Source organism: Papaver somniferum, chromosome 7 (assembly GCF_003573695.1).
Source record: "Papaver somniferum cultivar HN1 chromosome 7, ASM357369v1, whole genome shotgun sequence".
NCBI lineage: Eukaryota > Viridiplantae > Streptophyta > Magnoliopsida > Ranunculales > Papaveraceae > Papaver > Papaver somniferum.
Genome location: NC_039364.1, coordinates 236,892,941 through 236,917,716, shown reverse-complemented (window position 1 = coordinate 236,917,716; position 24,776 = coordinate 236,892,941).

The following is a 24,776-nucleotide window of genomic DNA, read 5'->3' as shown; positions in this document are numbered from 1 at the left end:
CAAGAGTTGTTGATCACAAACCGTAGGTTTTGATAGATATCAGTTTCGATCTCATACCAACACTTGTTAGTCGAAATCGGAAGCTAGAAAGAAAACTTCGATTAAGGCATCTCGTAAAAATCCTTTTGAAGTGTTAAACAAGATATCCCTAGATTTATTCTAGTTGTTCTTGTTGTAGAGTTATTAGGTTTCTCTTCCTATTTTTGAAGAGTATAATAATCCCTAATCTATAAGTTTGTTTTGATATTACTTTTACATAGTAATTGGTTTTATCAAAACAAACACAAGATTTCAAAAACCTTGATTCACATATAAAGGGAAATCAAAACCGGTGTTTTTTGCAAACAAAAGATCGAACCATATCAATCGTGTTGTTGTATCTTCTAAAGAGAACTTTGTGTCCTGTTAGAAGATTTGCGAGAAGAATTCCTAAAGAGAGTCGGTATTCTGCTAGGAGTTCTAAAAGTGCTTCAATACATCTGAAGGAGGTATTACATCTAGTCCGAATAGTTAGTAGGAAATTGGTGTAACAACTTATAATCAATGTGTGTTTATTCTGGACTAGGTCCCAGGATTTTTCTGCATTTGTGGTTTCCTCGTTAAAAAAATTTCTGGTGTCTGTGTTATTTCTTTTCCGCATTATATTTTATTTATATAATTGAAATAATACAGGTTGTACTTTAATCGATCATAGTTGTTAAATCCGACCTTGTATGTTGGATAAGTCTGTCATATTTAACTGTCGTGGTTTCGAGCACATTTCTTCACTATGTCCTAGCGAAGCCGTAGAAAATTGGCATATGCAGCAGCTTTTCCTACTCTTGATGATGGACACGAATATTGTGATGACCAAGAGTATGCAGGCGAGGTTGCATTACCTTCTGGAAATTCTTTCAGATACTGATTCTGACTCTGACGAAGAAGTGTTCCATGTAGATCCAGTTGCTAATAATCTTCTTAAAGAATGTCATAAAAAACTCTTGGAGGCTGAAAGAACCATTTTCAGTGAGAAAGTTAAATATGACAGACTTCTTAGTTGGAATAAATACTTGAGAGACCAACTTGATTCTATTGGTGCAAGAGATTATCTCAACGAAATACGAATGCTTAAAGAATAAATTGCTGGAGGTCGAGATCGGGAAATCATTCTTCAAGCAAAGCTAGATAACTTGGAGAACATTGAGATGTACTTTTTATTTGATTCGGAACGAGAAGATCTCAAATTTCAATATGAATCATCCAAAAATGATCTAGTTGTTGCGCTTGAAAAGGTCAAAAGGTTGGAAGAAGAAAACTCGAGCTTAAAAGAGAGTTTGTCTAGAAACGTCTTCTTTCTAATATTTATTAGAAATCATACGACATAGTCTCATATAGATAGAATGGTAATACTTGTGAATAAATAGAATGATTTAGACCTCATATACCTCTTTGTTGATGAAGTTCACCAAATGTCTTTGCTTGATCTCCAGTCTTCAATTTTCAAGGGTTATTCAGTAATATCTGATACTCAACTATCATACTCTAAGCCTAGTCCGAAACTTGACTTAAGTAGACTTGAATCATGCAAGATGTAGTTTTGTGCATCTAACATTGACAACAAGTTTGAGATGACAAAACTTGCGCATTGGAAAGAGAAGCGCTCTATCATCACTCATCTGATGTGGTTGTTACATAAAAGGCCAAATTATAAACTAACACAACGACACTTGTGATACCGTGCTTAGGGGTTGAAATATTCCCAAAACAAATTATTTCTTTGAAAGCAATAAGCGTTAAACTCTATTGTACAACCATACACTATGGTACCTTTTTTGGAATGAGGTTATATTCTGAAAAGTAATCGCCTCTTTTCTGAAATACTTTTTGGTCTATTTTTCTTGCTGACAAATTTGGTTTTGCTGCAAGATCTTAACCTTTTTTTCCAGGTCTGCACTTTTCATTGAAGCATATTCAAGATGAAACTCATAGAAATGTCTAAACTCTATCTTTTTTATCTCTTTTTCTTCAAAACACCTCCTCATTCAACGTATCATATTTATATTTTTATATACCAATACATAATATTTTTACGATCCTATGATAATCATGGTTGATGCATACTCTGGTATGTTTGGTCTTGTATTCCATGTGTGATGCTTGCATGTGTCCCTCAGTTCAGGTATGTACTGCTAGCTCAATGGTTTATCCTTTTTTGCCACTCGGCGTCAGACAAGCCAAATACGACCCTGTGCTCCTGTTACACGCATTAACTGTCCTGTCCATTCATTCAAACTTCGCGTCAAGAGATTTTTCACGTGTATTAATCTGGTGAAAGGAGTAGATATCACTATTTATGGATGGTTCTCAATGTTGTTTCTTGATTTGCTACCTTAGCGGCCTAGAACGATTCCATATGGCATACAATATTTTACTCTCACCGTCTCATGTCCAGAGTACCCATGTTTTGAAATATATACTTAAAAAATACCCTGAACTAGGATCGACGAACCTGAAAGTGGTGTAACGACCCTGAACCGGGCTCGACTAACCGGAAAAATATTGTATAAGATTGATTCTCCACCAACCAAAAACCCAACGACATTTGGGAATGATGTACCCTTTCGGGAAATGATGAAATGAACCTGAAAATGATGACACGATCCTGAACCGAGCTCGACAAATTGGAAAAATGATGTAGAAGGTAAATGTACTAACAAGTAAAGGGTAAAAAAGTAAACTTTAAAGTAAGTAAGCTAGTGTTGACTAACTAGGATGGAAAATTAACAGTTAGGGCACTTTAGAAAATTTGTAAAAAACGGGGGTAAGAAAAAAACGAGATCAATAAAACGGGGGTACTTTATAAATTCTCCCTTTACAATTATGAATTCCTACCAAGCGTCTATCTTCTTCTTCTTCTTTTTTTCAAATTTGATGTATATTTTGAAAGACAAAAAAACTTAAAGTTTTACACTTTTAGTTGGCAGCCGAGCTACAAGCTGGGCACCAACCCCTTTTTGAATAGCAACACCCAATCTATGAAAAATAAAACTACCTGGACCACTACCAGCATCCTTACTAACTAAACAATTCTTTAAACGCTTGAAAAAACAAATAGTATCCTCACTAAGCTCCCCTAAAGTAGTGAAAGCTAAAACACCCAAACTATAACTGTGCGAGACACATTCGTCCAAGTATTTAGTACGTTTACGTGAAATTGCCTTTGAAATAGCTTGGCCTGGGATAAATGCCTGAAACCCTTCGCCCGTGAAACGAGAAACGCCTGCGACATCCATACACACGTCTTGGTCGTTTTCCCAGTTGAGAACAAGGATGTCCGATGGACGTAAATCCTTGTTATCATTAGTCAGAAAACCTAGAGCAACTTCTTTGCGTGAAGGTACACCAGCCCTTGTAACAGATATCAGCAATTACATCACGAACCAAGTCATGTTGAAACTTAAGTCCAACATAATTAGCACAATGAAGCGCATGGTCCCCAAAAATATCCATAGGTTTGTTACAACAGGAGCATAAACTATCCTCAACAAACAAGGGGATACCAAGGCGATAACAATCTACAACTCTGAACTGTCTCGGCCCAAGGCATTGATCCAACCCACTGATTGGTACAGCTAGAAGATAGTCTTGCGCATGTTTGACACGGTTGCATTGCCACAGAATATAGTCTCTTGCAGATAATGAAAATTGGACAGGGATTTGCTTCTTGACTGCGTCAAAATAAGTGACTTCCAAGGAGTGCATAGAAGGGGGGGAAATATTATCGACGCAATAAGTTGAAGGCAAACCACATGTTAGAGCACTGCTCGGTCAACCTCGCATGTGTTGCTATATCAAGCATGTTTGTCAATGTTAGTGATCAAAACTATAAGTCTTGATTTCTAGTCTATTATAGCTAAGTCTCGGACTAGGATAGAAAAGTGTAGTTTAGCTCAAGGACTTCATGGCGATTCATCATACAACGACGAAGATCTACTCAAGGAACCGTGGAACTTCATCAACAAAAAGGTATGTGGAGACTTGAACTTATCTATCACTCAAAAGTCTATCTATTCTATCTCATACTTCTTATGAGACAAAAAGTTTTTATGCTATATAGACTGGATCATACACATTAGGTATTTCGATCTGAGTATATCTTGCGTATCTATATCTCGAAATCATGTGTTGGTAAAGCGTTTCGCTTTGATACAGTTTATCTTCACCTAGTGACGAAAGTCATGAAAAGTTTCAATCACTTTGAGAATTGCTCTGACGCGAAATGGTCTGTGAATAACGACTATATAACATCCTATGAGAATGTCTCAATGGTTGAAATTAGAGGTTAGATAACATAACCATGTATTCCTTGAACCGAAGTTTTCGAAGTTTGTTGATCAAGAGAAATGAGAAGGATTGTGGAATTGGCTTGCCAAGTCCACGAACCCAGTCCGCAGAGTCAGTCCGCGAACTGACAGAAGTTCTCGACCGAGAATTTCTGCTGAGAATTCCAAAACTCGTTTGTGTGCTTAGTCCGCGAACTGGCGGAAGTTCTCTTGCCGAGAATTTCTGTTGAGTTTGGAAAACTCAACCGGTTTACTTAAGTCCGCGAACTTGTTTGTGAGCTTAAGTGGTTATGATCTAAAGATGTTCTCTGAACATGAAACTTAAATTACTAATGAATTTTTTATGCAAATCGTGGCTAAAGTTCATGATCCGATTCAATCGAATCGAATCATTTTGTTTCAATTGTGTCTTGTGTAGTTACATAAGATCTCATAGCAATTGAACAACTCTTTAACTGGTTCATCTTGAAGTCATTTGAACTAGTTATGGTGAAGAAGAACAAGGTTAATATGAAATGCTCATATGGTTAACCATTTGGTTACTATGTTGAACCAATACACTAGTACACGTTTGGGCACGGTTTTCACAAACCCAGTAAACCGATCGAATTTTGAATAGTGGTAAATAAGGTTGTCGTTCACTTGGACTTGTTGAAATTGATTCTAGGCTTAAGTATAAAAATACTAAAAATAAGAAATTATATAGAAAATATGTTACGGGATGAAGAATTCACTGGGACTCAGGATTTCACTGCTTTCATATTCAAGTGGTTCAAAAATTAATCCTAGACTATATCGCTCAAACAAAAGAAATATCAACTCTAATATTTTGCCAAGGATAGTTTTCGTAAAACATCAATTGTAAATTACAATCATGGTGTATCTAAAGCAGCTAAGACTAAGCATACATTATCTAACAAGATGACAATTGATTAATAGAAATCATAAATCATTTAAAATTGGTGCAAAAAGTAAATAAAAGAATTAATCAAATTACCATATTGATGAAATCCAGCTTCCTACATCATCCCAATGTTGGGTTTAGCTCATTAGGTTGGAAACACGCTCGAAATATAATTTCATTGCTCAAAGTGTTTACAAATAATGAAAATGGGAGAAAATTATTAACGCAATGATTTTATTTTCTCTCCCCCACTCCCCGGCAGCGGCGCCAAAAATTGATGTGACTCAATAATGTTGTAGTAAAAAGGTTCGTTGAGACTTGTGAAAGCAAAAGAATTTAGACTTAAAAATTAAAGAAAACTTAACTCAAAATTTGATTTCAAGATATGAGAAAATAACCAAGACACTGATTCCACTATTACACATGAGTGAATGATGGTAAATAACCCAAGACTCTAATTATCTTTAAGTCCCTTATTTTCTTAACTCACAAATAATCAGACAAATTCTCAAAAATTTATTGTATCCCCTGAGCATAGATTATCTAATCAAAGCATAACCTATCTAATTGATTCACAACTAATGAAGAAAATTATGCAAATAATTAAAAACTCTGCAAAAGCAGTGATTGAGCGAATTAAAATTAAATATTAGAGAAAATATAATAGTTACCAAATTATTCATGCGTAATATAATAGCTTCCTCATTGCCCCAAGGATTGGGTTTAGCTCCTCATTATTACAAAGAAAACTAAATAGAAGAAATAAAAGAAAATTGTGAAACTGGCTACCGGCTCACCCGCCCCCCTCAAATGTGCTCTCTAGCTCTCTGTTTATACACACAAATACACATTACTCAAATATATTCTTCCATAACTCCAAAATCTTCTTCTTTTTAATTAAAAATATCTTCATAAATTTTTCCTTCTCTTTATTCTCCATATTTCTTTACTAAACTCATATCTTCTTTAATTCGCAGAATAAAATCCAAGATAAAATCTTCCAAGGATATCTCTCTTGTTTAATACAAGATAACTTCCTTTTTCTTCAAATTCTTCCTGTTTATAAGGCAAGAAGATATTCTTATCTTAAAGATAATAAATCCTTTACCGGTGGAACCAAATTTCCCGCAAATATTCTTTTTGAATGTTGAAGATGAAGAGTGCCTCTTATCCTTCTGTTGGGGTTCCGATAGTAATTTGGGTGCTGAGAACAAATTTGGGATGCACATAACCTTGGGTTCCCCTAATCGAAATCTGAGGTACGCTTTGCAAATGTCATCCGGGGGTGCCTTTAGCAGGTTTTCGAGCCGATTCTTCCAAAAACGTTTATTTTCCAAAAATACCTACAAACACACAAAACACCAAAATAAGTACAATCCTTATCCAACATAGAGAAAATTGAGGACAATTTAGACACAAAAATGTGTCTATCATAAACGTATACCTCAAGTGTGTGTGACAAGCTAAGTTTTCGATCTAACGGTTGAGAAATATTAGCTTGAATCTAAATCAAGTTTTCATCTAACGGTGGATAAGGATTGCTTTGTAACCAACGCAAAACCCTGATTTGAAGACTATATATAGGAGACATCTAGAATTGGGAAAAACTTAATCCCCACACGTTTGTGTGCTACTAGTGCGCTCGCTAGAGTCGATCTCCATTAACCTTTGATTTTCTTCTCTAAAATCAGGTTAACGACATAAAGACTTCATTGGGATTGTGAAGCCAGACCGATACTACTTTTATCGTAGTTGTGTGATCTGATCTTGCATCTTCTATCGTACGAGTACAATCTTTGATTGGCTTGAGATCGTGAGAGTTCTCCGATAGGAAGGATATAAAAAGTAATCGCAAACACCTTCCTCTCATTGTTTGTGATTCCACGACATCTTGTTTCGCTAGTCGATTGGGATTGTTGTGAGGTGATTGATTACTGTAGGCTGTTCTTCGGGAATATAAGTCCGGATTATCAATTGGTTCCTGTTCACCTTGATTATTATCAAAAGACGGAACAAACTCTTTTAGGGTTTATGTGTGGGAGACATATTTATCCTTTGATAGACTTGTCTGTGTGAGACAGATTTGTTTATTATTAAGCCTGCGATTTTGGGTCGTAGCAACTCTTAGTTGTGGGTGAGATCATCTAAGGGAATCAAGTACGTAGTATCCTGCTGGGATCAGAGGCGTAGGAGTGCAACTGTCCTTGAATTAGTGGGAGACTGATTGGGGTTCAACTATGGTCCAGTCCGAAGTTATCTTGTAGTAGGATAGTGACTGTAGCGGCTTAATACAGTGTGTATTCAATCTGTACTAGGCCCCGGGGTTTTTCTGCATTTGCAGTTTCCTCGTTAACTAAACTTCTGGTGTCTGTGTTATTTCTTTTCCGCATTATATTTGTTATATAATTGAAATAATACAGGTTGTGCGTTAAGATCATCAATTGGAAATCCAACCTTTGGTTGTTGATTGATATTGATTGATCCTTGGGCATTGGTCTTTGGTACCGTCCAAGTTATCTCCCTTTAATTGAAACTCGCAGTTTGCTTGAGTAAGATTAAATCGAGAGTGTGAGATATTAACTCCTTGAGATACTTTTTATCTAGATTGAGTCTGACTATCTAGTTGATTCTCTAGCAAAGTATTTCAGAGTTAGTCCATACAGATTGCTAATCGAATTATTGGGTGGTGTTGTTAGACCCCCGCTTTTCCAATTGGCATCAGAGCAGGCAAACACGTTTAAGACCTAAAAAGTCTGTGTTTGTAGCGATCTGAGTCTGTGGAAAAAGTATCTTACGCATACCAAGATGCCTCCTAAAGCGTTCGGCCATACCAGTTGTCTCAGAAATATCTCTAAGGATCACTCCTTAGTTGATTCCTCCGAATCCCGAGGTAGGAATACTTCCCATCTTGTGTCGATCATTCTTCCTCCAATGAGACATTGGATACTATGGCAAAAGCTAAAATGGAGCTCATCAGAATTTCTAAAAATTTTATTGTGTCATTTGATATTCTGAATCATAACCAGCTTATTAATGAATTTGGAAAATCGATTGATCGAGAACGTGTACTATATATCATCATTGAGTCCTTCTCTAAGGATATTGAGAGACTTCTTAAAGAAACATCTTTGCAGCAGGAAAAGATTGGTTCTCTTGAAAATATTATCAAAGAAGGCTCAGTTAGTGAAAAACATTTGATCTCGACACATTCATCTGACGTCTACAGACTTCATGTTGAAAAAGAGAAAATAGAAGCATCTCTTTCTCTAGCGAATGAACAATGCAAGTCCTTGGAAAATGATAACTCTGTTCTGAGGAAAAAAATTTCTGTTGAAACTGTTCCCCTCAAAATACAGTACATGAAGCGTTACCCTCACAAAGAAGATTGTGTCGAGAATAGTTTGCACAACTTAAATCTCCTTCTAGGGCTGAGAAATTGGAACAGATGTAGGCTATTGATTCTCGTTCACACGTTTGTACCTTTTGTGGTAAATGGAATCACTATGCACTCTGTTGTTTTTTCAGGAAGAAACAAATTGTAAGGCTTCACAGTTTGCTTCATTCCACTGTCAATGGAATAAATCGTCAATCGACTCCTGCAGTGAACTCTATACCCAAAAAATACCAGTAGTCTTATAAACATGATCTCTTTTCTAGAAATCATTACAGGACGTTTGCACATCCTAGTAGTATAAATTCTCGTACTATTAGTGAAAGCAATACCCGTGTTTATAAGAGTGATTCTGGTAAAACTGATTCTAGTTTAGAGACCCGTTTCAGAAAATCCTCTTGATCCAATCTCTAGAGGTCCTAGACTCAGTAATCAGAAAGCTTCCCTTTTTGAGCTTTCAGGAAGGAATGTGAGGAATCTTTCAAGATTTGAAAACATTCAGGGGAAGATAAGAAATACCATGATAAAACACCCAAGTGTAAATCATAGATATCATCTCAACACCTATGGTCAAACTATGTCTCCCTTAGCTGCCTAGTTGCAGGAAGCCCCATCCTTGCTATCTAACTTGAGAGATACAAGGATGATGGGTGAAAGATGCTCAAGTGTATTAGCTGTGTTTCTTCTAGTTGTCTGTTTGATCATTTGCTGTTTTTAGTATTTCTTATCACCAAGTGGTATTGTGTCTCAATATGCAGTTTTCCTGGCTAGATACGGCCGTGTGTTTGACGTTTGGCCACTTTCACGAACGTCCAAGTTTCCTCAAGAAACACTAGGGTTTTGTTTTAGGTTCTGAGTTTGATATATATACCCTATTCGTTTTCAGGAACTTCAGAAAGGAACCTTATGGAAGCTTTTCCCAAAGAAGAAGTTAACCCTATCATGGAAGAAGACTTCAAATGTTATTCTACTCAAGAGTTTGTTCAAAAAAGGATGCTGGAAAAGAAAGAACAGAACTCTTGGATTGAAGATTCTGTCAAGGATTTAATTCTCGTTCAGAAAGAAGTTAAGTGCGAGCTTGCTAACCTTCAACTGCAGATAAACCAGCTCCTAGATGGGAAGGCAAGAATCCTTGGTACTCAGAAAATATTAATCCAGAATCAGAAGAAAGTTATCCTTGATTGTGCTAAGGCTCGACACTATGCTCGGATTATTGATCGAAAAACTAATGTTCTTACTCATGAACATGGAGTCTCAACGGTCAACAAAATCAAGGATATCAGTGATTCCTACTTCGATGGACCATTTCAAAGGTATGAAATAATCAAGGAAAACTGAGTCTTTTTAGATACCTAGTATGTCTTCTTTTTGGATTAGTTGGAAGAATAACTAGTGTTTTGAATAGCGAAGATTGTGACTACACATAGCTATTATTGTTTTCATCTTCTTGTGTTTATTTTTTTAGGTTTTGGTTTAAAAATTCTAAAAATATTTGGAGGATGATGGTTATTGCAGTATTAATCTGTTTGATGTTGAAGTATTGCAATATTTTTATGGGATATGTATTGTTTGCGTCCGTGAACTTGAAGGTCCCATATTGTTGTCAAAAGTAAATTCGTTCATGAATTGGTATTCGTATTGATGAAAGGACGAATGGACTTTTGATATATACAAAATTTATGCCTATGTAGTCATGTATTTGATGGAAAATAGGATGAAATCTTTTGTTTGGAAAGGATAAAGTCTATTATGTCATTATGCATATAGTGATGGAAAGATAGAATAGATCCTTGTATGTTATCCACGGTTTTGATCTTCATTGATCCATTCTTTGTTTACCGTGAAGGCTCCATTGTATGTCTCATGTTGAGCACGATTCAAATAAGTCGATTTGTTTTGGCTTTGTTGGTTGTTTCATGAGATGCTATATGTTGAGCATTAGGAACTAAATTAATCAACTAGTTTGGTTATTTAGTTTGTACTCCATAAGTATTCTTTCTTATGTTGAGTACATGTACGGTTAAGGTTGTCATGTTCTATGATGAACTTAGTCGGGGTTCCATAAGTTCTCTTATCTTGAGCCCAAAATAGGTAAATTGATTACTTAGTTGATTAGTTTGGTTATTTGTATTCCAATTAGATTAATTATAGGTCCTCTTGTAATTAATCTAGTTGAGTTTTCATATATTCCACAAGTCCTTGTGTTGAGTATATGAATGGCTATACTAATCATGATCTTATGATTAATGTAGTCGTATATTCCGTAAGGTTTTCCTTATGTTGAGTATATATATGGTTAAGTTAGTCATCTCCATGTGATTAACTTATTCGTAGCTCCGTAAGTTTACTTATGTTGGCACAATCAATTAAATTGATCACTTTTGTGATTTGATTTAGTTGCGTATTCCAATTAAATTAGTCATGGGTTTACTTGTGATTAATTTGGTTGAGCTTTGGATATAGAAAATCATTCCTATGGTTTTTAGTGTCCAATCTAAAATCCTTCTTTTCTTTCGAAATTAAGGTCGCTCTTGTTTTTCTTCGGGAATGACATCAAATGGGGGAGAGTTCTATTGAACTTGTGCTTAATGGTAATATCTTGCGGGGTGTGCGGCTGTGGAATTTTATAGGGGTTGTCTTGTATTTTTAAACTCCTTGATGAATGCTCTTAGCTTCAGCTGTAAGATTTCATTTAAATTAAGTTGGTATGTATTTTTTTTCTTTTGGTCTATGAAATCTCTCTTGTGGAAATTTCATTATGATCCCGTTCTTTTACCTTTGCCAATTTTATTGACAAAAAGGGGGAGAAATAATGTAGTTCACACTACAAATACATATGGTTTTCGGATCATTGTGTAAGGGGGAGTGGTTTCCATGATCGAGATGGAGTATTGACTAAGGGGGAGTGATACATATAACCATAGTATTATTGTTAAAGTCGTGATACAATTGGACTTTGATGTTACATAATGATACTATGACACTGTATAATGATGATCGAGAATCTCGATTTCTCTCATTGTTATAGCTACGGATCATCAACAACGATGGTGCTAAACTTACAACCTTTGGGATCATTGGAGTACTTGGAAGGACGAAGATTTCGAGGAACGTTGAAGATTAGACTATGGAATAGGAGCCACTAAAGTTTATCTTTTTTGTATTCCATATGTATTAATAGTTTTGTCACTAAAATTGACAAAGGGGGAGATTGTTAGAGCATAGCTCGGTAAACCTCGCATGCGTTGCTATATCAAGCATGTTTTGTCAATGTTAGTGATCAAAACTATAAGTCTTGATTTCTAGTCTATTATAGATAAGTCTCGGACTAGGATAGAAAAGTGTAGTTGAGATCAAGGACTTCAAGGCGATTCATCATACAACGACGAAGATCTACTCAAGGAACCGTGGAACTTCATTACAAAAAGGTATGTGGAGACTTGAACTTATCTATCACTCAAAAGTCTATCTATTCTATCTCCTACTTCTTATGAGACAAAAAGTCGTATGCTATATAGACTGGATCATACACATTTGATATTTCGAGCTGAGTATATCTTGTATATCTATATCTCGAAATCATGTGTTGGTAAAGAGTTTCGCTTTGATCAAGTTTATATTCACCTAGTGACGAAAGTCATGAAAAGTTTCAATCACTTTGAGAATTACTCTGATGCGAAACGGTCTGTGAATAACGGCTATATAACGTCCTCTGAGAATGTCTCAATGGTTAAAATTAGAGTTTATATAACACAACCATGTATTCCTTGAACCCAAGTTTTCGAACTTTGTTGATCAAGAGAAATCAGAAGGATTGTGGAATTGGCTTGCCAAGTCCGCGAACCCAGTCCGAAGACTCAGTCCGCGAACTGACGGAAGTTGTCGACCGAGAATTTCTGCTGAGATTTCCAAAACTCATTTGTGTGCTTAGTCCACGAACTGGCAGAAGTTCTCTTGCCGAGAATTTCTGCTGAGTTTGGAAAACTCAACCGGTTTACTTAAGTCCGCGAACTTGTTTGTGAGCTTAAGTGGTTATGATCTAAAGATGTGCTCTGAACGTGAAACTTAAATTACTAAGGAATGCTTTATGCAAACCGTGGTTAAAGTTCATGATCCGATTCAATCGAATCGAATCATCTTTGTTTCAATTGTGTCTTGTGTAGTTACATAAAATCTCATAACAATTGAACAACTCTTTAACTAGTTCATCTTGAATTCATTTGAACTAATTATGGTGAAGAAGAACAAGGTTAATATGAAATGCTCATATGGTTAACCATTTGGTTATTATGTTGAACCAATACACTAGTACACGTTTGGGCACGGTTTTCACAAACCCAGTAAACTGATCGAATTTTGAATAGTGGTAAATAAGGTTGTCGTTCACTCGGACTTGTTGAAATTGATTCTAGGCTTAAATATAAAAATACTAAAAATAAGAAGTTATATACAAAATATGTCACGGGATGAAGAATTCACTGGGACTCAGGATTTCACTGCTTTCGTATTCAAGTGGTTCAAAAATTAATCCTAGACATTTATCGCTCAAACAAAAGAAATATCAACTCTAATATTTTTCCAAGGATAGATTTCGTAAAACATCAATTGTAAATTACAAGCATAGTGTATCTAAAGCACCTAAGACTAAGCATACACTATCTAACAAGATGACAATTGATTAATAGAAATCATAAATCATTTAAAATCGGTGCAAAAAGTAAATAAAAGAATTAATCAAATTACCACATTGATGAAATCCAGCTTCCTCCGTTATCCCAATGTTGGGTTTAGCTCATTAGGTTGGAAACACGCTCGAAATATAATTTCATTGCTCAAAGTGTTTACAAATAATGAAAATGGGAGAAAATTATTAACGCAATGATTTTATTTTCTCTCCCCCACTCCCCGGCAGCGGCGCCAAAAATTGATGTGACTCAATAATGTTGTAGTAAAAAGGTTCGTTGAGACTTGTGAAAGCAAAAGAATTTAGACTTAAAAATTAAAGAAAACTTAACTCAAAATTTGATTTCAAGATATGAGAAAATAACCAAGACACTGATTCCACTATTACACATGAGTGAATGATGGTAAATAACCCAAAACTCTAATTATCTTTAAGTCCCTTATTTTCATAACTCACAAATAATCAGACAAATTCTCAAAAATTTATTGTATCCCCTGAGCATAGATTATCTAATCAAAGCATAACCTATCTAATTGATTCACAACTAATGAAGAAAATTATGCAAATAATTAAAAACTCTGCAAAAGCAGTGATTGAGCGAATTATAATTAAATATTAGAGAAAATATAATAGTTACCAAATTATTCATGCGTAATATAATAGCTTCCTCATTGCCCCAAGGATTGGGTTTAGCTCCTCATTATTACAAAGAAAACTAAATAGAAGAAATAAAAGAAAATTGTGAAACTGGCTACCGGCTCACCCGCCCCCCCCTCAAATGTGCTCTCTAGCTCTCTATTTATACACACAAATACACATTACTCAACTATATTCTTCCATAACTCCAAAATCTTCTTCTTTTTAATTAAAAATATCTTCAGAAATTTTTCCTTCTCTTTATTCTCCATATTTATTTACTAAACTCATATCTTCTTTAATTCGCAGAATAAAATCCAAGATAAAATCTTCCAAGGATATCTCTCTTGTTTAATACAAGATAACTTCCTTTTTCTTCAAATTCTTCCTGTTTATAAGGCAAGAAGATATTCTTATCTTAAAGATAATAAATCCTTTATCGGTGGAACCAAATTTCCCGCAAATATTCTTTTTGAATGTTGAAGATGAAGGGTGCCTCTTATCCTTCTGTTGGGGTTCCGATAGTAATTTGGGTTCTGAGAACAAATTTGGGATGCACATAACCGCGGGTTCCCCTTAGCCAAATCTGAGGTCCGCTTAGCAAATGTCATCCGGGGGTGCCTTTAGAAGTTTTTCGACCCGATTCTTCCAAAAATGTTTATTTTCCAAAAATACCTAAAAACACACAAAACACCAAAATAAGTACAAAATCGAGTACCAACATAGAGAAAATTGAGGACAATTTAGACACAAAAATGTGTCTATCATAAACGTATACCTCAAGTGTGTGTGACAAGCTAAGTTTTTGATCTAACGGTTGAGAAATATTAGCTTGAATCTCAATCAGGTTTTCATCTAACGGTGGATAAGGATTGCTTTGTAACCAAGGCAAAACCCTGATTTGAAGACTATATATAGGAGACATCTAGCATTGGGCAAAACTTAATCCCCACACGTCTGTGTGCTACTAGTGCGCTCGCTAGAGTCGATCTCCATTAATCTTTGATTTTCTTCTCTAATATCAGGTTAACGACTTAAAGACTTCATTGGGATTGTGAAGACAGACCGATACTACTTTTATCGTAGTTCTGCGATCTGATCTTGCATCTTCTATTGTACGAGTACAATCTTTGATTGGATTGAGATCGTGAGAGTTCTACGATAGGCAAGATATAAAAAGTAATCGCAAACACCTTCCTCTCATTGTTTGTGATTCCACGACATCTTGTTTCGCTAGTCGATTGGGATTGTTGTGAGGTGATTGATTACTGTAGGCTGTTCTTCGGGAATATAAGTCCGGATTATCAATTGGTTCCTGTTCACCTTGATTATTATCAAAAGACGGAACAAACTCTTTTAGGGTTTATGTGTGGGAGACATATTTATCCTTTGATAGACTTGTCTGTGTGAGACAGATTTGTTTATTATTAAGCCTGCGATTTTGGGTCGTAGCAACTCTTAGTTGTGGGTGAGATCATCTAAGGGAATCAAGTACGTAGTATCCTGCTGGGATCAGAGGCGTAGGAGTGCAACTGTCCTTGAATTAGTGGGAGACTGATTGGGGTTCAACTATGGTCCAGTCCGAAGTTATCTTGTAATAGGATAGTGACTGTAGCGGCTTAATACAGTGTGTATTCAATCTGTACTAGGCCCCGTGGTTTTTCTGCATTTGCAGTTTCCTCGTTAACTAAACTTCTGGTGTCTGTGTTATTTCTTTTCCGCATTATATTTGTTATATAATTGAAATAATACAGGTTGTGCGTTAAGATCATCAATTGGAAATCCAACCTTTGGTTGTTGATTGATATTGATTGATCCTTGGGCATTGGTCTTTGGTACCGTCCAAGTTATCTCCCTTTAATTGAAACTCGCAGTTTGCTTGAGTAAGATTAAATCGAGAGTGTGAGATATTAACTCCTTGAGATACTTTTTATCTAGATTGAGTCTGACTATCTAGTTGATTCTCTAGCAAAGTATTTCAGAGTTATTCCATACAGATTGCTAATCGAATTATTGGGTGGTGTTGTTAGACCCCCGTTTTTCCAATTGACATCAGAGCAGGCAAACACGTTTAAGACCTAACTTGTTATCTAACTTTAGAAATACAAGGATGATGGTTGAAAGATGCTCAAGTGTATTAGCTGTGTTTCTTCTAGTTGTCTGTTTTATCATTTGCTTTTTTTAGTATTTCTTATCACCAAGTGGTATTGTGTCTCAATATGCAGTTTTCCTGGCTATATCCGGCCGTGTGTTTGACGTTTGGCCACTTTCACGAACGTCCAAGTTTCCTCAAGAAACACTAGGGTTTTGTTTTAGGGTCTGAGTTTGATATATATACCCTATTCGTTTTCAGGAACTTCAGAAAGGAACCTTATGGAAGTTGTTCCCAAAGAAGAAGTCAACCCTATCATGGAGGAAGACTAACCTACCCTTAACCTAACCTAATTTAATTTAAAACCAACCTAATAACCACCTATATATATAACCACCACCTCCTCCCACCACCGCCGATTACCACCACCACCTCCTCCGATTATCACTTCCACCAACCACCGATTACCACCACCACCACCGCCCACCACCGCCGATTACCACCACTACCACCTCCGATTATCACCACCACCAACCCCCGATTACCACCACCACCTCCTCCCACCACCACCACTGCCGCCTATTTAAGAAATGTAACAACATCAATGCAATCACAATTAAGTTCTGTTACATGATAATTTTATCGAGTATAAAAGACGCCAGCCGCAGCCTGATTCTGCCATGGGACCACTCCGGAGGTATTTTCCAACAAACCCTTCACTTTAATTTGATTTTGATTGCTTCAATCGAAAAGAAATCATCAAAATAGGGTTTTAGTAGGAGTTACAGAGCCATTTTCGGTTAGGCCGATTTTCCCAAAAACCTAGTTTACTAACCGAACTTCTTGAAAATTAAGAACACGAAGAACAGTTCGGTTCTATTGGATTTAAAACTAAGTCACCGAACTCTCTGTTCGGTTGTTTCGCAAAAAATTTTAAAACTACAAAGTAACCGAACTCCACCCTTAGAACCGAAAAAAGAAAAGAAATCCAGTCTAACCGAACTGTGTTGTTTTGGCCACTATGTTGAGTTCCAAAATAACCGAACTTAGCCAATAGAGTTCGGTTTTTCGCAAAAATTTTTAAAACTACAAAGTAACCGAACTTAGCCAATAGACGCTGGAACTTCACATTTTTTTTGTTTGTTAAGTTCGGTAACTTCACAATTTTATCGCAGAACCGAACTCAAAGTTCGGTTGGTTAGCTGTTAGGTTCAAGTTTGTGAAAGAAACGAACTTTGTAAACTTATATACTCTTATATTACGTAAAGTTCGGTTAGATCAAAAGTGCAAGCAGTTTGCGAACCAACCGAACTTTGTACACCAAAGTTCGGTTAGTTGAGAACCAACCGAACATAACGCTGTAACTCCTAGAAATTCTATTATTAGAGAGTTCGGTAACCTGCATGTTTGGAACAAGTAACTGAACTACACTTTCAGATGAGTTCGGTTACTTGTTCATCTCACGTGGCAACCGAACTACAACTTCAGATGAGTTCGGTTACTTGTTCTTCATATAAAGTAACCGAACTACAGCTTCAGATGAGTTCGGTTACTTGTTCTTCATATAAAGTAACCGAACTGTACAAAATCCAGTTCAAATCCGGATCATTTTGAAGATTAAAAAATATTTTAGGAGAGGATGGAGATGAAGAATCAGATGAGTTTTCATCATTTGAATACTCAAACTTAGTGAATTGGAAAAAAAATCTATTTTCCATGTTTTTCTCCTTCGTCTTCTCTAACTCTACTCTCTCAATAACTCTACTCAACTAATAATAAACTCATCTTTTAATTTAATCTCACTAATTGTTTTTAACTAAATCATTCACTAATCATAACCCAAAATTAATCAGGAGGGTAATTTAGGTATTAATATAAATATATAGATAAGGGGTGACCTAGATTTACTTCTAATGTCTTTTGATAGACACATTTTTGTGTCTGATATAATCTCAATTGTATATATTGTTAGTGCTCGATTTTGTATTTATTATGGCTTCTTGTGTCTTTGTAGGTGTTTTTGGAGAAATAAACATGTGTGGAAAAATCGACACAAAAAATTGCGCGGGGAATCCCGGAGGACAGTTGCTAAACGGACACCCAGAATTGGCTAAGGAACACCCAGGCTATGTATATCCCAAATTTATCCTCAGCACCCATATTTGACCACAACACCCAAGGCAATGATATTCGCACCCCATCAGAGGATAAGTGGAGGTCATCTTCAACAATTCAAAAACGAGATTTGGCGGGAAAATTATTGGCAGCGCTGTTGCAGATTAGGGTTGGATTATTGAATGGGTATTGACGAGATTCAATCACCAGATTTTAACGGCATGGACTTGAATTACCTAAACACGCCTGGTATAGTCGTTTAATTGAACTCAAATTGCCTAGAACTCGGGTTGGAGCAAAACAAAAGCGGAAGAAGTTCAAGGGTCCATGTTTGATTTATTTGTGGAATTTCGGGGAGACTAAAGGCAAGATATTCTTTCCTAAGATACGCTTATATTTAAGTAAGAGTTTGGGATTTTTTGGAAAGCTCAGAAACACGTCAAACAATTGTAGGAAGAAATTATTGTCGTGACTTGCACGGAAGGAAAACATAGAATTAATCCGGTTCTAGAGGGTTTGGAGGTGTATAAAAGGCGTGCTCGAGTCCCAAATAAGGATATGAAAGTTTAGGAGAAGTTAGGGGAAGTTTAGAACACCACAGAGTCGAGAAATCGAAGTTGCAGCAAGTCGAGTTCTGCTGCTGTTGCTGAAGAACACGAAGAACATTAGACCCTTCAGAGCAGTCTTTTATTCAACAACATATATTTTCTATCGTTTCCTGTAACAGCACCTATTGCAACAGTTCTCTGTAACAGTCAGTTTGTAACGCCTATAAAACGTTGCGAACTGTCTGCTTTATTAGTTTCCTCTTGTTTTTCACCCTTTTGAGGTATGAACACCTATTTTGAGCACGTGAATAATATGAGGAGCTAAACCCCTTAGCCGAGGCGACGGAGGAAGCCATTGTTCCATGAAAAGTGATATATTTCTATTTTAATTAATTTTTGCAATTTCTGTTATGATTATTTGCATGGAACTAATATTGGAAAATTGATTTTTATTGAATGATTGTGATCTGTTTTGATGGAGCATGCGTAGTTTAAGACTTTTGATGTTTCATGCTTGATGTATACAATTGTTACTTCAAAAAATCTACTAGAGGAAATAAATTAGAATCACTTTAAACGCAAAGAATTACATGAATATTGATTAGATTAAATCACTTAATTGGTCAATGGTGGAATCTTGAGTCTTGGTGCTTTTTATAATCTTGATAACAACAACTTCTTAAGTTTCTATTGAGTTTGAATCTAAAATCGAATCTTCACAAGTCTGAGTGAACAACAACTTTACTACCACTTTTACAACAACATAAAACCACATCAATTTTTGGCGCTGCTGCCGGAGAATTGTGTTTTGGTTAGGGGTTTAGATTTATTTTAGGTTTTGTTTTTGTTTTTGTTTTTCGTTTTATTCTTCTTATTCTATTTTACGTTTTTGGGTATTTGTCTATTTATTGTAGGTTTTGAATCAAAAAGAAATTGGAGACTAAAGACCTTGGGGATTGAAACAAGAGACAAAGCGAAAAGAACTGAAAAAAAGACAATTTTATTTTTGTTTAGTTTTTAGGATTTTTTTTATTTTTTCCTTTTTTAGAAAAAAACTGTATTAGGGTTTATTTTTAATTTTTGTAATTTTTCTTTTCTTTTTAGACACTTTGGACTTTAAACTTTGGGACATTATTTTAAACCCTTCGGAAGGGTAGTTTAAATATAAACTGTGTGCAGAGAAGGACGGCGATTACGATATCGCCTCGACCCCTCGGGTTTGTACATGACATAGGAGTCGTGGCCCGAGTCGACTACAACCGATTCATCCCCCGTATGGAACGGGAGGTAAGATTCTAAACACCCGCGAATCTCCTGTCAGCGGGTTTACTGTATTCCTTCGGTTGCATATATGCTGAGGACTTGAAAACGGCTGCTTTAATTTCCTAGTAAAGGAAAAGGACTGGTCATACAAGATAAGGGTTCGGATTTCATCACTGTTCTCTTCTTGCCCTCCTTAGGAAAACGAAACCAAACACGAACCTAAGCCTAAAATTTTGACTAGAACGAGACCTATAGGGTAACGAGCTTAATAGGAAAGTCGTTCGAAAAATATTGGTTACTCTTTTGCGCATACTTCGAAGTTCATGATGGTTTCTGTGAGTTGAATGAGTGACTGCGCCGCCTTGTAATACCGGTGAGGCCTTGGGTATCAAATCTCCATCGATCTTCCCTCTCCTCTATTCAACTTACTTTGACTCAGATTGATTCCAGAGGGGTTTGCTCAGATTGTAACGAGTTCCTTTTCGAAAGAATAGAAGCTGGTATAGAAACAATCTAAATGGAGCCATCATTCTTTTTGTTTGCTAGAAATCAATAGGTTTGATTTGGTTCAGTCAGCCTTGTTTTGTGATTGCATAGAATTCCCCACCTTATTCTTTTGCATGCCTGAACGTAAAAGAGACGCCCTAGGTAGATTTTTTAAAGAGAAACCTAATAGTTCTAAGCGTCTCGATTACCTCAATTTAGAAAGCCCGATTCTTGAAGATTCCGTTTTTGAACGTCCGTTTGAGGAGAAAATCCCTGATATTCCAATAGTGCCAGAAATGGAAACTTTGAAAGATTTGTTGAACCCTACTAGGACTACCCGTCCCTCGTGTATCAGGTTATCTGAAACTGAAGAAAATTATGAACTTAAGCCTGGAACCTTACAGTTTCTCCCAATATTTTTAGGGAAAGAAAATGAAAACCCTTATTTCCATGTTAGGGACTTTGAGGAAATTTTTAGTACCCTAAAAATTAGAAACCTTGATGATGATGCTTTGAAACTCAGGTTATTCCCCTTTTCCTTGAAAGATAAAGCCAAATCCTGGCTATATAGTTTGGCTTCCGGATCAATTGAAACATATGAACAACTTACATCTGCCTTTTTGAACAAGTTTTTCCCTAGGCACAAAACATCGTCTATTAGGACGCAAATCTGCACATTTTCTCACAAGGAGGGAGAATCCTTGTATGGGTATTTGGAAAGGTTCAATGATCTATTAGCCCAATGTCCTCATCTTGGTTTAGAAAAGGTTAGGTTAGTTCATATCCTTTATGAGGGTTTAGATTATCCCACTACAACCACAGTAGAATCTATGCGTACAGGTGGGTTTGAAAACCAAACAGTTGATGATGTGATGATATATTTGCATGAAATTGCCGAAAAGACCCAACAATGGGAAAGTAATAGAGGACCCAAGAAAACAATTCTTCTAGGCAGAGAAAACATTAATAGGGTAGAAGGAAACTTTGAATCAGATGCCAAAATTGCTGCTATAGCGAAAAGTTAGAAGCTTTAGAAGTGGGTCACACTAGTGGTAGATTAGAGCCCTTTTTGGGAAGGCTAGAATAATGAAGAGAAATCCAATGCTCTCTATAATAACACTAGATTCGATAACCGTCAGAAGTTTGACCCATATTCAGAAACCTATAATCCTGGTTGGAGAAACCATCAGAACCTTTCGTGGTCTAAAAGCCAGAGTCAAGGTCAGTTTAGTAATTCTAATGCTCCCCCAGGTTTTGGTTCAGATAAGAACTCTTCAGGTCAGTTTCAGAACTCTTTAGAGAATAGAATGACGAGCTTAGACGAATCTCTTAGTATATTAAGAAAGATCCAGGATATGTTAGCACAGAGCCAGGACATGTTAGTAAAGAGACAAGTTAGTTTTCAATAGGAAACCAAGCAGAACTTTCAAACTAATGCTCAAACTCTTGCTAAGTTAGAATTTCAAGTCGGTCAAATAGCTAAGACCTTAAGTGATAGAGATAACGAAGGATTCCCTAGTCAGACTAATCCAAATCCTAGAGGAGTTCATGAAGTAGGTACAAAATCATCACAACAGTTGAATGTTGTTAGAACCCTTAGGAGTGGTAGAGTAGTAGACAATCAGGTAACCATGCCGATAGTGAGATACTGGTCTGTAGTTCACCCTCAGGACCACCATAGCTGAGGAGATGATAAATTTCTGATGATGTCAATTTGGCCGAGAGGCCTATTTTTGCCTAGAGCCCCATTTCCACAGCTATTAGTCCCAACAAAGAGTGAATCCAACTTTAATGACATAATGGAGGTTTTTAGGAAAGTTACCATAAACCTTCCGTTACTAGAAGCAATTAGGCAACTTCCAGCTTATGCCAAGTTTCTTAAGGATATGTGTACGCGAAAGCGAAAGCTTAGTGTCCCTAAAAAAGCCTTTTTAGCTAGTCATGTAAGTTCGATCATTCAGAACCCCACAACTCCTAAATATAAAGACCCAGGTGCGCCTACCATTGCTTGTACGATAGGAAAAACAGGGTACACAAAGCTTTACTTGACTTAGGAGCCAGTGTGAACTTACTCCCATACCATGTGTACTTAAAGCTAGGGCTCGGTGAATTGAAACCTACCAAGATAACATTGCAGTTAGCTGATAGGTCTGTCAAGATTCCTCGTGGTGTGATAGAAGATGTTCTTATTGAGGTCGACAAGTTTATTTATCCTGTGATTTCGTGGTTTAGATACCCAACCTGTCCCTGACCCAGAGAACCAGATACCTGTGATTTTAGGTCGCCCATTTTAGCTACGTCTAATGCGATCATAAATTGTCGAAATGGTATTATGAATCTATCTTTTGGTAATATGACTATTGAGTTGAATATTTTTAATGTCAATAAGCTACATTCTGAGCTAGATGACACGTGCATTGTAGAGGTGAACATGATAGGAACCTTAATTCAGGAGTCATTATCGAACCTCATAACGGAAGATCCATTAGAAAGTTGTCTAGCCCACTTTAACATGGATTTCGACGAAGATAGCAACATTGAACAAGTGAATGCTATGTTGGATTCTATTCCTATGTTAGATACTGATAAATGGAAAACTAGGTTCGAACCATTACTAGCTTTTGAGTCTACCTTAATCCCTTTTTTAGAAGAGCCTCCTAAGTTGGACCTTAAATCTGCATTCTTAGGGCCATATAAGACTTTGCCTGTGATTATAGCATCCGATCAGGACAGCAGGCCAGAAATCGTGCTTCAAGACAATAAGGAAACTCTAGGGTTGACCATACAGGATATGAAACATATAAGTCCTACAGCTAGTATACCTCAAAAGAATTTAGAGGATGAACCACCTGATTATAACTCAGAGAAAGCAATTGACCTTTTTCAGAAACCTGATGGTCTAGAAATTAGGAATATTATGACTAGTCTATCTAGAAACACCCAAAATTATAAGTTTGGGGGTAGTGATCGTCAATTATCCCAAGTAGAAGTCCCTAACTAGGGACTCGATCCTAGTGCATATGAGGTATCACTTGAGTATATTCAGACTCCTCAACCTGATCCTCCTGATATTGTCCAGGAGGAAATCCAGCTATTAAAGTCCCGTTTTTCGGATGAATCTGTTTTTAAAAACACTCATATGAATCCCTATTGGGTGCCCCAAATAAATCTAGTTGTATTGCAAGAAACTTTCAATGAGGTTGTGCTCCTTATGTTATTTTTTTTGATCCTGTGCAGTTGTTTCATATTAGTGGCAGTTTTATTTGGTTTTGATGACCCACAGTTATTTCGACTACTGATATATGATTTGAAAGGTAACTAGCCATTTTATGAAACTTGATGTCTGGCTGAAGACTTTAAACTTAGTACTTCTTGGGAGGTAACCCAATCTCATGCAACACGGTAATATCTTTACTTAACTCTTTTGCTTCAATGGTAACAGTTTCTCCTTGTTCATGCTTTTAATTTCATCTTTAGAACATTGAGGACAATGTTAGATTTAAGTTTGGGGGTATGGGAGAAACTTTTTAGTTGCATTAATAAACTCCAGAGCCTAGAAATTTATGTTTATTAACTAATCTAAGTGGATGGAAGCATTTTGGTTGTAGGAGTTGAGGAACCAGTCTGATTAGATGGCAACCTCTAAAGAGTCTATTCATAAAAGCACAGAGCTCAGTTTTTAGGAATAACATGATAGTTTCACCATATCTCGTTGAGTCCTTTTCACTTCTTTTTGATGTTGTTTTGTTTTTAAAATATGTTTCCCTAAGTGATTAGGTGGGGCTCACGATTCAAGTTGTTACCAATGCTAGGGTGAATTAGAGTGATTGAGATACCATTAAAAAAAAGTTGAAAAAAAAAAAGTTGAAAAAAAAGTTGAAAAAAAAAGGAAAGAAATTGAGACCAGACCATTTAACCAAAAGGAATAAAATCAATAAAGTCGACCACTGGTACCCTTGTATATGCCAGTTGTGTTGACCTAGAGTTAGGTTATCGACCACTGGTACCCTTGTATATGCCAGTGTGTTGATATTAGTCAGACTAGTATCTCAATCCATTAGGATATGTTCATTTTGGCGGAGGCCTTCAGACAGATATGGGAAACGCCGTTCACTTAGTAAACATCAAAACCATCTATATTTTTCTCTAAATTCATCTTCTTGATCTATCCATGTGATTAGTTTTGAATCCGGATATTGATGTCCATAGTGCGACTATCTGAGTAGAGCTCTGTCACTTATATATGAATTTTAGTATGCTTGAGTGCAAACTCGTATACAACAATTGGAATTTCGCATCAGGGTACTTCCTATTGTAGTCAATAAGTATGCCAAC